At 32.0% G+C, this 12,537-nt stretch overlaps 1 non-coding gene across 1 annotated transcript; it reads right to left on the bottom strand.

Annotated features, from left to right (window-relative positions):
* Positions 1–339: 339 nt before the first annotated feature.
* LOC131839994 (U6 spliceosomal RNA) lies at positions 340–446 on the bottom strand. Its single transcript, XR_009357114.1, has one exon. It is a non-coding gene; the product is annotated as a U6 spliceosomal RNA (small nuclear RNA).
* Positions 447–12,537: the final 12,091 nt, after the last annotated feature.

Genomic DNA, 12,537 nt, shown 5'->3' with positions numbered 1-12,537 from the left:
AAAAACACATATTGCAAGCCCAGAGCTAATCTCATATTCAATCAAAAACGTTTGAAAGTTTTCCCCTTAAAGATCAGAAGAAAGACAAGTGTGTCCACTTTCACTACTCACATTTGACATAGTACTGGATGTCCTAGCCAGAGAAACAAGGAACACAAAGAAATAAGAGACTCCAAAAAAAAAAGGAAGAAGTAAAATTTTCTTTTTTTGGATAACATGAACTTACATGTTAAAAAATCCTAAAAACTTCACAAAAAAATTTGAATAAACAAATTTAGTAAAGCTGCCAAATACAAGATCAATATATAAAAGACAAGAATTTTGTTTTGTTTCATTTTTTTTAATATGGAATGCTTCCCAGTTTTTCATGTCATCCTTGTTCAGTGATCACGCTAATCTTCTCTGCATCATTCCAATTTTAGTATATGTGCTGCCAAAGTAAGCACAAGACAGGAGCATTTTAACACTCTAATGATGAACTATCTGAAAAAAATAAAGAAAACAATCTAATTCACAATAGCATCAAAAGTAAAAAATACTTAGGAATAGATTTAACTAAGAAGATGAAAGATCTGTACTCCATAAACTATGACATTGATAAAGAAATTGAAGGAGACACAAATGGAAAGATAGCTCATATTTATGAATGGTAAGAATTAACATTGTTAAAATGTCCATACTACCGAAAACCATCTGTAAATCCAATTCCTATCAAAAATCCAATGTTAGGGGTGCCTGGGTGGCTCAGTGGGTTGAGCCGCTGCCTTCGGCTCAGGTCATGATCCCAGGGTCCTGGGATCGAGCCCCGCATCAGGCTCTCTGCTCAGCAGGAAGCCTGCTTCCTCTTCTCTCTCTGCCTGCCTCTCTGCCTGCTTGTCATCTCTCTCTGTCAAATAAATAAATTAAAAATCTTAAAAAAAAATCCAACATTATTTTTTTACAGAAGTAAGTAAAGAATCCTAAAATTTATATGAGACCATAAAAGACAACAAATAATCAAAGCAGTTCTGAGAAAGAATGAAGATGGGAAATTACACTTCTTGATTTGAAACTATACTACAAAGCCCTCATGCTCAAAACAAGAAAGTATACTGGCATAAAAACAGACCAATAAACAAGTAGAACAGAATTGAGAGTCCAGAAATAAATCCTTTCATACAGTCAGCTAATATTTGACAGGGGCCAACATATCTAATGGGTAAAGATAGTCTGTTCAATAAATGATATTTAAAACTGAATAGTCACATAAACAGTATGGAACTGGAACCTTATATCACTCATAAGTCTTAACTTGAAATAGATTAAAGACTTAAAGGTGATGCATGAAACTAAATTTCCTAAAGGAAAACATAGGAAGAATTCTCCTTGACAGTGGTCTTGCCAATAGTTTTTTGGATACCAGACCAAAAACACAAGCAAAAAAAGCAAAAATAAATAAATGGTATTACATCAAACTAAAGTTTCTGCATAGCCAAAAAAAAGAGAGAGAGAATGAAAACACAATCCACAGAATGTAAGAAAATACTTCCAAATCTTATATCTGAAAAGAGGTTAATAACCAACAGATACAAATAGAAAAAAATATATAATTTAAAAAATAGCAAAAGGATCTCAATAGACTTTTTTTTTTTCAAAAAAGTTATATAAATGACCAACAGGAGCATTAAAAAGTGCTCAACGTAAAAATCTCAGGGCAAAGTCCTTATGTTGTTGTTGTTGTTTACTTCTGAAAAACACAGCAAGATATTAGAATATATACTACCAAAAAATTGAAACTAACAAATTTTGGTAAATATTGGGGAAAATGGGGAACTCATGCACTGTGATAGGGATATAAATTTGTATGGAAAACAGTATGGAGATGATTCATATTATTAAAAGTAAAATTACCATATGATTCAGTAATCCCACTTCTACGTATCTATCTAAAGGAAACGAAGTCACTGTTCAAAGACATATCTGCACTCTTATGTTCATTTATAAAATTATTAACTCTAAGCAAGAGATGGAAATAACTTCAGTATCCATTAATGGATGAATGAATAAAATAAGTATGGTAAATATATACTATGGAATACTACTTAACCATGAAAAATTAAGAAATACTGCCATTTACAACAGCATGGATGGATCTTGAAGGTATTATACTAAGTGAAATATTTCATAGATTTTATATATTTTTTTAATTTATGTATTATGATATCCCTTACATACAGAATCTGAGGAAAAGGAAAACTAATGGAAACTTAGAGTTGAGTTGACAAGGGGTGAACCTGGGGTGGAGTAAGGTGGTCAAAGGGTGCAAACTTGCAACTATAATATGAAAAAGTTCTGGGGATCTAATGTACAGCATGATGATCATAGTTAATAAAATATACATACTTTTTTAATTGTGCTTCCCTTCATTAAACTTTGCATATATCACATTCTTACAAGTTTATAGCAATCTTGTATAAAAGAGGCCTGCTGCCACCATTTTTCTAACAACATTTGTTCATTTTGTGTCTCTCTGTCACATGTTGGTAATTCTTGCAATATTTCAAGTTTTTTCATTATTATTGTATTTGTTATGGTGATCTGTGATCAGTAATTATGACCCACTGAAAACTCAGAACTAGTTTACTTAAGGTATATACATTGTTTTTCTTTAAAAAAAAATGCTTTTGAGCAGTACAGTATAGTGTTTATTTTTTATATGCACTGGGAAACATAATTTTTTATATGCACTGGGAAACCAAAAAAAATAATCATTTGACTTAGTTTATTGAGATAATCACTTTATTGAGGCAGTCTGGAACAAAACCCACAAGACCTCTGAAGTTTAACTCTACTGTACTATATACATAAAAGTTGCTAAGAGAGTAGATCTTAAAATTCCTTACGATACATGCATGAAAAACAGTGGCAACTATACGAGATAGTAGATGTATTAACATTTTTATGTAGATTATATTGCAATAAAGATGTATACCAATTTATCAAATTGTACAAAATTTACACAATGTTAAAAGTTTGCAATGTTATAAGAAATCATTTCTTAAATTTACAAATTATAATATGTTGTTTTTTTTTCAATAAAGCTGGAAAAAACTTTTTGTAGAATTAATCTATTTTTCAAAAAAGGAAGTAAGGCTGTAGAAACTGCAACTAACTCTGAAATAATAGAATATAAAATCCATTTTCGTTATATACACTGTGACAAAAACTATTACTTAGTTTACAATGGAGCAGTACTTATGAAGGATGGTCTATAAATAAGGCTGAAAGAGCTCAGTTTTAAGGTTTAAATTTAAAATCTTCTTTTGAAATACTAAACTGACCACCCAGTTTTCCAAACATCAATGTCTTAATTGCATGAATTTATTTCATACAACTCTATAATCTAGTTTCATAAGAAAGCAGCATGCAAATTTTGAATAAGACAGACTTGCTTAAGTTTCTTTATGTTCAACAGTAAAGGATACCTCCCTAAAAATAAATAGAAGAAAAATCAGCATATTTATTATGATAATTATTATTCATAATGAGATTCATATTGAATTAGGGAATATATATCCTCACAGGGGGTAAAGTAAAATGAAATTTATTTTGGTAAATGAATAGCCAATACAATGCCTCAATATAAATGAATATTACCATTTTGAACAATATACTTACTATTACTAGAATTATTATAAGTATAAAAATAGCTATCATTTTAGCATGGAATAGGAGACTCTCATGCTCCATGCTTCATCACATCCACACAACAACGCTGCATAATAAGTATTATCATCACCATTTCATGGGTGAAAAAACTGAGGCTAACACATTTAGATAACTGGTTTATGATTACATGGCTAGTAAAGATGCATCACACTAGTTTAGGCTTTATGATTTCAGAATTGTACTCTTTCCACTGCACATTCTATTACTCTGTAAATACTTGGTCTCTTTTCATTTGGTTCTTTAATTTTATTCATGTGGTGATGGCTTAAAGCTTCATTTAAAGGAAGCTTAAAAATTTCATGTAACCAAAAGTTCCCAAGAATTAAAAATGTCATGGATCTAATGTAGACATGGATATCATTAGTTAATGGGTAACTATATATTTTCCACTCTAGTGAGATAACAATCAGAGTATTTTTCTAAGTTTTAGTCTCTCAGTGTTAAAAAGGATTTTGTTAAAATAGAAATATTTAGACAAAGGTGATCAAAAGTCTGGATCAGGTCACCTTAAGATAAATATTAGGAAACTGAGGAAACAAATGGAGATTTGAACACTGAGCTAGGATATAATGAATGGTTTCAAGTATTTAGTAGAGTATAGAAAAGCCCTTTAAAGCCTGGTCTTAGCCTAGCATTGCAGCTTCTGGGATATCTGTCTATCTATCATCTATCTATCTAGATATAAATTTGAAAACTTTTTTAACTTAAAGATTTTGAGAAATAGAACATAATCAGCACCATAGAAGATCTGTTTATGATAACAACCTAGCCCCTCCTCCCAGTTTGTTTATATTCTCTCTTATTTAATGTAACATTGTGCAAATAGACCGCTACTGATCTGCCGTTATGAATGAAATAGCTATAATCATCTGTTTGCATATCCTGGTGAAAATATTCATTGAGTTCCATGTTGTATTTCTAGGAATGGACCAAATTTTTATTTTTATTTTTAAGTTTTCTAAATATTGTCCAACTTACCTCAAATATTTTTATTATGGGCACTTTCATTCTTTCACATTCTTGCAAGGCAATTATACTGTTGTCCAATATGGTAAGTGTGTAATAGTATGTCATTTTAGGTTTTAATTTATTTTTAATTTAATTTAATTTAATTCCAGATTCATAATAAAGATAAACAGTTTTTATATATGAGTGGCCATTTGGATTACCCTTTCTGTAAAGTACGTGCTCAAATCTTTTGATATCTTAACATTGTGTCATACTGACTTCTTTAATAGTAGATTTTCTGAATGAACTTTTAGCTGTGTAGGTCTTCTCTATTTTATTTTGAACTTGTTTTCATTTCAAAATCTTTATATTTATTTTCATAATCTGCTTTTATTTTGCTTTGTCTATTATCTATCTATCTATTTATTTGCAAGCAAGAGAGAGTGAGCAAGTGAGAGCGCAGGGAGGGATAGAAAAAGAAGGGAAAAGAATCTTAAGCAGGCTCCAGGCTCAGCACAGAGCCCAACTCTGGGCTCTATTTCACAACCCTGACATCATGACCTGAGCCAAATTAAAGAGATAAAATAAAATTAAGGTGTTAAAAAAAAAGGAAAAAGAATTGGAGGTTTAATTAAGTGAGCCACCCAGGCACCCCTGCGGTATCTTAAATTAGCTGTCATATCTTTAAAGTTCTAGAGTATCCATTTGGTTAATTTATAAAACCTTTCACAATATCATTTTTCGTTTCAGTTTTTTGTTCAATTTGCTTCCCCTCTCATTTCTTTGAGCAGAGTAATCAAGCCATTTTACAATCTTTATTGATCATTTTAACATCATACTTAATCCCATTTTGTCTATCAAATCTTGTTAATGGTTTTTCTTTGTGTGCTTTGTTACATTTTGCTATGTTCAAGACATTATATTTGAAACTCTTATTGAGTAGGGATAATTAAGAGCTATAGTAATGGTATGGTCCCCCTTGGCAGGATTTTCTCTTATATCTGAGACTCTACAAGACAATCATACTCCAAATTCAGTGATTGGCTTTCTCAGTTTACACAGAAGGCAAGGTAGGCTATAGTCTTATTTCTGCTTCTCCTTGTGCTTTGGGGATCTCAACTTAAATTTGGGTTGTACCAAAGTCCTCAAATTTGATTGCTGCTGGATTTTGAATTTTGTTTCTCTAGTATCAAGAGTCTATTAACAACACAGCTCAGTGTGTTTTAGCAGTTTCAAATGCTCTCATAGCTAAAGTGGCTTCAGGGCATATATCTCTAGGCTCTCATTGTATTTCATATTTTGGCCCAGTAATCCCTCACTTATTTTTATAATCATTCTGATATTTTTAACCTTAAAAGCTATTTTGTCTGGATTTTTAGTTGTCTTAAGTAGGAGTTTTTAGATCACCATTACTAGAAGCAACAACAAATATACATGAAAATATCTGCAGTAGTTTATCACATCTTTATGGCTTTGAACTTCCATAAGCTGAGGCATCCTTCTCTAATCACTTAGGCAAACTCCAATTTACCCTTTAAAACAACACAAGAATTGCTTCATTTAAGAACATGTTCAGGGATGACTCTTCCCCACTGTTCTTACCAACATTCCCACACACTCTTTGCTACCCACACCTTGTTTATGAACTTTCGTTAGGTATATCAGCGTGACCAGAATTTTGCTCTATTGTATTTTTGTCCTTTAGAGCTTTAATTAAATATGAATTCCATAGAAAGTCTGTCCCTTTTCTTTCAAACCTGGGTTAGTTATTTCTTCTCATTCTTTGTCAGAAGTTATTTTATTAGAGAAACTTATAGCTCTATTGTGACTTTGGAGCCTTTACAGTTTTTCGACTGGAAAAATCACCCATCCCTGAGATTTTTACGCAGCTTCCTAGCTGATATTATTCAGAAATCTGTTGAAAACAGACTTTTTCAGGGAGGCCCTTTCGGACCACTCAGTTAAAAAACCTCTTCTCAATCACTGCTCTTTTTAAAATGTGCTTATTTAGTTCAAATATGCATCTCTATTAAAGAAAAACCAGTACGATTTTTTTTTTTAAGTTGGCTTACCTATTATCTATCTCTCCCATTAAAATGATTCCTCTGGGCTGGGGTTTTGTTGTGCTCATCTTAGGCCAGGCACTCAATAAATTGTCTCTGAATGATTGAATTGTTTGACTCCCTTGCTAGATTCTCAACTTCATGAGGCCAAGGATTGTTCTATTCAGTCCTTCTTTATCCTCAATGTCTGTTATATTGTAGTCACTTACGTGACTAATGGGAAAAATCACAGAAAGAAAGAGCTAAAACTACAGAAAAACCCTGTAGGTTCAATAACACAAAGCTTTCTAAAATTATTTAGCCCAGGAATTGAATACTGGCTGCACTTTTGATTTTTTTTTACAATACCATTGTATTGAATTTAATTTAAATGGAAATACTTGAATGGTAGAATAATAAAAAAATTATAAAAGCAACTTGCTCCTTAAAGTAAGAATTATATGGGGCATCTCTTCTAGAAGCAAAGTTTTCAAATGTCAAACATCTGAAAGCATAGAAGGAGAAGTAAGAGTGTGAATTGTACTTCAATGCTCTTTTCTTTATATTCAGCAAACAGCTTCATTCACACCTTTCCAATTTTTTCAACTCTTTTGACAAAGCCTTCAGAGGAGTTACTGCTGATGACAACCATCACAGCCTAACAGGAGAAATTTTATAAAGAAAAATAATAGCATGTTTTTCCCAAATTGTTAAGGATATGGTGAAGCCCTGTCAGTTTCAAAGGAGGAATGTGCAATTCCATGCTTATATAATCATAACTTATTTTAATAGTGGCTTTGCAATTTTTCAGATATATCCATTTACTGAAACCACTATCAAATAAACAAAAACAAACAAATTAACAGGGGTTCGAGACAGAAATTATCTAATCTAAAAATAGCACATGTTCACAGAAGACACAACACATATCCCAAGTACTACTATAGGTTTCAGGTAATAGTCAAAACAATAGTAAAAATGATTCAGACCCTACCAGTCAAATCATAAATGGGACCTTAACTGTAAATCCTTATCTTTAGATCAAAGCAGGTAATTGGGTGCTGAAGATACATTTCAGAACTAATATGTTATAGAACTCCTCTGAAATGAGTCATTTATTCCATCACTTTTCCTGCACAGCTGCTGACCCATGTTTTGGTTCCTGGAAACAGCTGCTACCCTGTCATACTTCTTAAAAGCACATATATTGATAACTCTACTCATTCCTCCATTCCTCTGTGACTGTCACTGTGTTAAAATGTGGAGTCAGCTGACTCACTTGTGGTGGTAATAAAGTAGATGCGTTTGCAAAGTATTTTGTTATATCTAAAAACGCAAAAACCAAATTACATTGAAATCATAAGGAGTGTTTCAGGGAGAGCTGTAGGATGTGGTTTCTTGTGTAATCCACAGAGATTAGCTCCAACACATATGTAAACTCTCCTCTAGGAGCAACCTTAGTGGTAAAGCAAGAAGATAAACAGATGTATACACACCCTGGCACAAAATTATCACTTATGTTTGGCTTCCTAGTCTCCTCGTGTTACTTATTTATCTTAACTTCTCTCTGAAATCAGGGAACACAGAATCTCAATCAGTTGACATTTTTCTACTGAATTACCCAATAGTCTGATCATACCCCTAAGACTTTTTAAAATTAGTTCACTCATAATCCCAAATCTGCTTTGCTTCCTCATCTTAGTACACTGTAATTTGATTTCAAAATGAGGACAGTTGTCAGTAATGCCACATTCATTAATCTATTTTACAATTCCATGTGCTTATAACTATGAAGATATGTTAATAACATCCATTCCAATAAGCCACCCTAAATTTATTATCATGAAACAAGACCTCAAGAAAGAGAATTCAAAATCATCCATGTATTTGCAACTTATTGCAATAAAGCCTTTATCAATAGACTTCCCTGTGCACATGGTGGGCAAATTGCTGGTGAAAACCAGCCAGATCTATTACAAGCTTTCTCATGGCTTCTAGGTAACCCAAGTGAGCCTTTATTGATACTGGGAAGGAATAAAGCAGGGAAGGGATAAACAGTGCTGTAAGAATTGGCTAGACAAAAGTAATGACTCTCATTACAAAGTGAGTATTTTAAAGCAAAAGAGCCTGTTGGGAATATTGTTTTATAAAATAGTGGTTTTTTTAATTAACTTTTTAAAATTCAATTAGGTAACATATAGTGTACCATTAGTTTCAAATGTAGATTTCAGTTATTCATCCATAGCATATATTAGCTAATGCTCAGTACTTACTGTTATAGCTTCTTGAAAGCAGAATTTTAACCCACTGAGCCACCCAGGCGCCCTTGAAAGCAGAGTTTAAGATCACATTTTCTGATTACTTCCATGTCGTACAACACTTTCCTGCTAGCAACCTTCAAAACATACTGTTTGTTAGAGGAATTTCTTTAATAATAAATAAATAGGAATTTATTTAAATTTATAAATATATAAAATAAATAGGAATTTATTTAAATTTATTTAAATATTGCACACTGTTTCATTGTTCATAAATAGGTGATGATATTATAGCCATTAGTTGGTAGCACTGATATATCACTTTCTTTTTACTTCTCAGTGCATTCTCTTTACACAAAATAGATATATCTTTTAAAAGAATCTGAATCTGTGGCAAATTTTTAAAAACCCTATACAGTAAAGTTTATCATTTTAAGTAATCTCAATTATCTTCCTCAATTGTGATATCCTTCTATTTAGGCCAGATATTGTATGAGGGATTTGAAGAGACATACTTTTCTAAATTTCACTTTTCTCATCTGCAAAATGCTTATCATGATCCTACAATTTTTTGATGAAAATTTATTTTTTTATTTTAAGATTTTTTTTTTATGACCCTTACTCATCCTAAAGATAGACAATGGTATATATGTGCTAGTTGGGGAGAGAATCCAGTCAGTAGATGGAGGATGTGGTAGTGGAAAGAAAAAGACACAACGTTTTGGTTGAAAGTTTAGCACTATATTTAACAAAGTAAAATTGTGTGTTAATAGCCTTGAATAAAATCCAAAAAATATTTTCAATTCATTGAAGATTATTTAGGAAAAACTTGAAAAATACAACTTGATAAGGATTCCAATAAAAGATTCATAAGCAATACAAGTTTCAGAATTTTTAGTATATTTTCCCTTAAAAGCCATTTGATTTAAATTAAAAAGAATTCTATTTACCTGCCACTTAAATAAGAGGAAATTATTTGGTTTTGTAATAAGTCAATAAAATAAATTAACATATCTTTAGAAAACAGATATGCACACTAATTTAAAAGTAATAGTGCTTAATCTGTTCAGCAAACATTTGTAAAATTCCTTGCCATCAGCTAGCTCTGGAGTTCTGCTAGGTGAGTAAGGCCATGTATGTTACTGCTCAGAGTACTGACGCAAAGCAATTTTCCCCTTCACATCCATTTTTTGCTGTTGATATGTCATGCTATGTTGTTTAGAGATCCATAGATGGCCCTACATGAAGGCCATTTTTTGTGTGTATATGGGTGACTGTGATTTAACTTTCAAATAAGATGGCTCCTGATTTACAATGATTCAACTTATGATATATTTGGCAATGATGTGAAAGTGAAAGTGATTCAGTAGAAACTGTACTTTGAATTTTGAATTTGGGTCTTTATAAAAGGGGCCAGTGACATGTGGTATGGTGCCATCTTGTGATGCTGGGCAGCGGCAGTGAGCCACAGCTCCCAGTCAGCTAGAAGATTACAGGGGTGAACACCTGATATTCTTACAAGCATTCTATATATAACCATTCTTCTTTTTTTAGGGTAATATTTAATAAATTGCATGTGATATTTGATACTTTGTTATAAAATAGGCTTTGCTTAAGATGATTTTGCCCAAATGCAGGCAAATGTAAGTGTTCTGAGTATGTTTAAATAAGCTTAAGGTAAGCTATGTTATTTGATAGTTTAGGGGTATTAAATGCATTTTCAATTTTTTATGTGTTTCTGTACATAGCCCCCTTGTAAACTGAGGAACATCTCTATATGTATATGTAGCTTTGGTATGGCTTACATATTATTGGCATGAAACATCTAGAACAGTACGTGTGCCATATAATTGTCTACAACATCAAACAAGTTTCTTGAAAACTTGTGCCAAAGGTTTTATGTCTTTAAGGATTCTTATTTCAGAAGGGTTCTCTCAAACGTAAGATTTTTCAGAAGTTAAGTGAAAATCTGACCCAACTAAACATTTTTCCATTTTCCCTAGTGAGCAAAGATAGCTAAAATCTATCTGCCATTTTCAACACTGTACTCAAAGATTGTAATTCTAATTTAAGAACAGATTATTTATATCAAAACCACATGTTGGCCTAATCTTATACAATATTCATAAATCTCACTCAGAGCCTTGGACACTTTTATTTGTTGAGTCTATATGGTACTACGGACATTCATCTTTTTTGACCTCATAGCTTCATGTATGTCTATACTTTTGAAAATACATGCATCATAGTTCCATTGTAAAATGTCTGGGTTATAAAATGTGCTATGCTATCAAAATGGTAATAAGAACATACAAATGACCTGATGTAATGAACTGGATCAGATTGCCAGATATCACATTTCATACCAGAAAGATTCAGTGGTAAGTTTTAAAATGGCCAGCTATACTTCGACTGAATTATAACTCATTTAACTTCTTTCTTTGTGTACAGTATTATACATTAGTCAGTATTATAGTAAATAAGTACTTTAGACAGATGTAAATATGCTGTAATAAAAAATGTTTTTCTTCTTTCTTTTAGTCCTTTTTACTTGTAAGACTAGCCACAAATACCATGCATCCCCCAAAATAATTTGCAATCCAAATTTATCTCTAAATGAATTTATGGCACAGAAAAAAAACATATATATATATACACTTACAGTAGACATGTTCAAAAATAGTTACACAACAGCAGGGCCCTAAATGTAAGCAGTATAGTCATTTTGTTTTGTTTCGTTTTTTTCTTTTAAAAAAAAGAGGTTATGTGAAATATTGGGATTTTATTTCCAGGCCTAGTATTTCAAGACAGTTAATTACACTTACGGTGTCACCAGCCTCTTGTGGCAGTATGATTTTATTGGCTCCATGGAATAACAGCAAGAATTTACTATTGCTTCTTTCTTTTATGACACACACAGAAAAAAAAAATTGACACATTTGCTCAAGACCAACCAGAATCATTTTAACCTATCAAAATTGATGGGAGGCCTTCACTGCCAAAGTCACTACTGGGTTTTCACAATTCATTGCAGACAATCTGCTACTCCCATTATGATAAAGGATAGAAGAGTCATAATCAGGGAAGAAAGCTAGATTAATACTAGTAATTATCATTGAATTATTTAGCCTGCTATAGGATTATTATTATTAGTGTCATTTGATAATTTTCTCTCATTTTATTAAACACAACTGTGAGTAATTAACCTACCTAATATTTCTCTGTATTGGCTGACTAGCTAGCAAACATTCATGAAAATATCCATTAGCCACACATATAAAATGCTGCATTATGATGCTGTTGAATCAGAACATACCACTACCTAATCCTGTAGCTCTTTGAGAATTTGCAAATCAATTAATTCTATGTTTCTTGGATTCTTCCCATACAATTAGAAAATTTATAATAGAGTCCATGAACATTATTAGTTTTACCATTTTAAACCAGCAATCGCACTTTGATTTTTACAACAAAAGCAGAAATATAAACACACACATTTGGATCAGTTTCCCGTTAGTCTGTCTGGACTTCAAAATCCTATTCCTCAAGATGATGCACACCAAAGTTCTGGATTAAACAAG

This window comes from Mustela lutreola, chromosome 8 (assembly GCF_030435805.1).
Source record: "Mustela lutreola isolate mMusLut2 chromosome 8, mMusLut2.pri, whole genome shotgun sequence".
Classification (NCBI taxonomy): Eukaryota; Metazoa; Chordata; class Mammalia; order Carnivora; family Mustelidae; genus Mustela; species Mustela lutreola.
The sequence above is the reverse complement of the archived record's forward strand: the minus strand, read 5'-3'. Positions and strand labels throughout refer to the sequence as shown.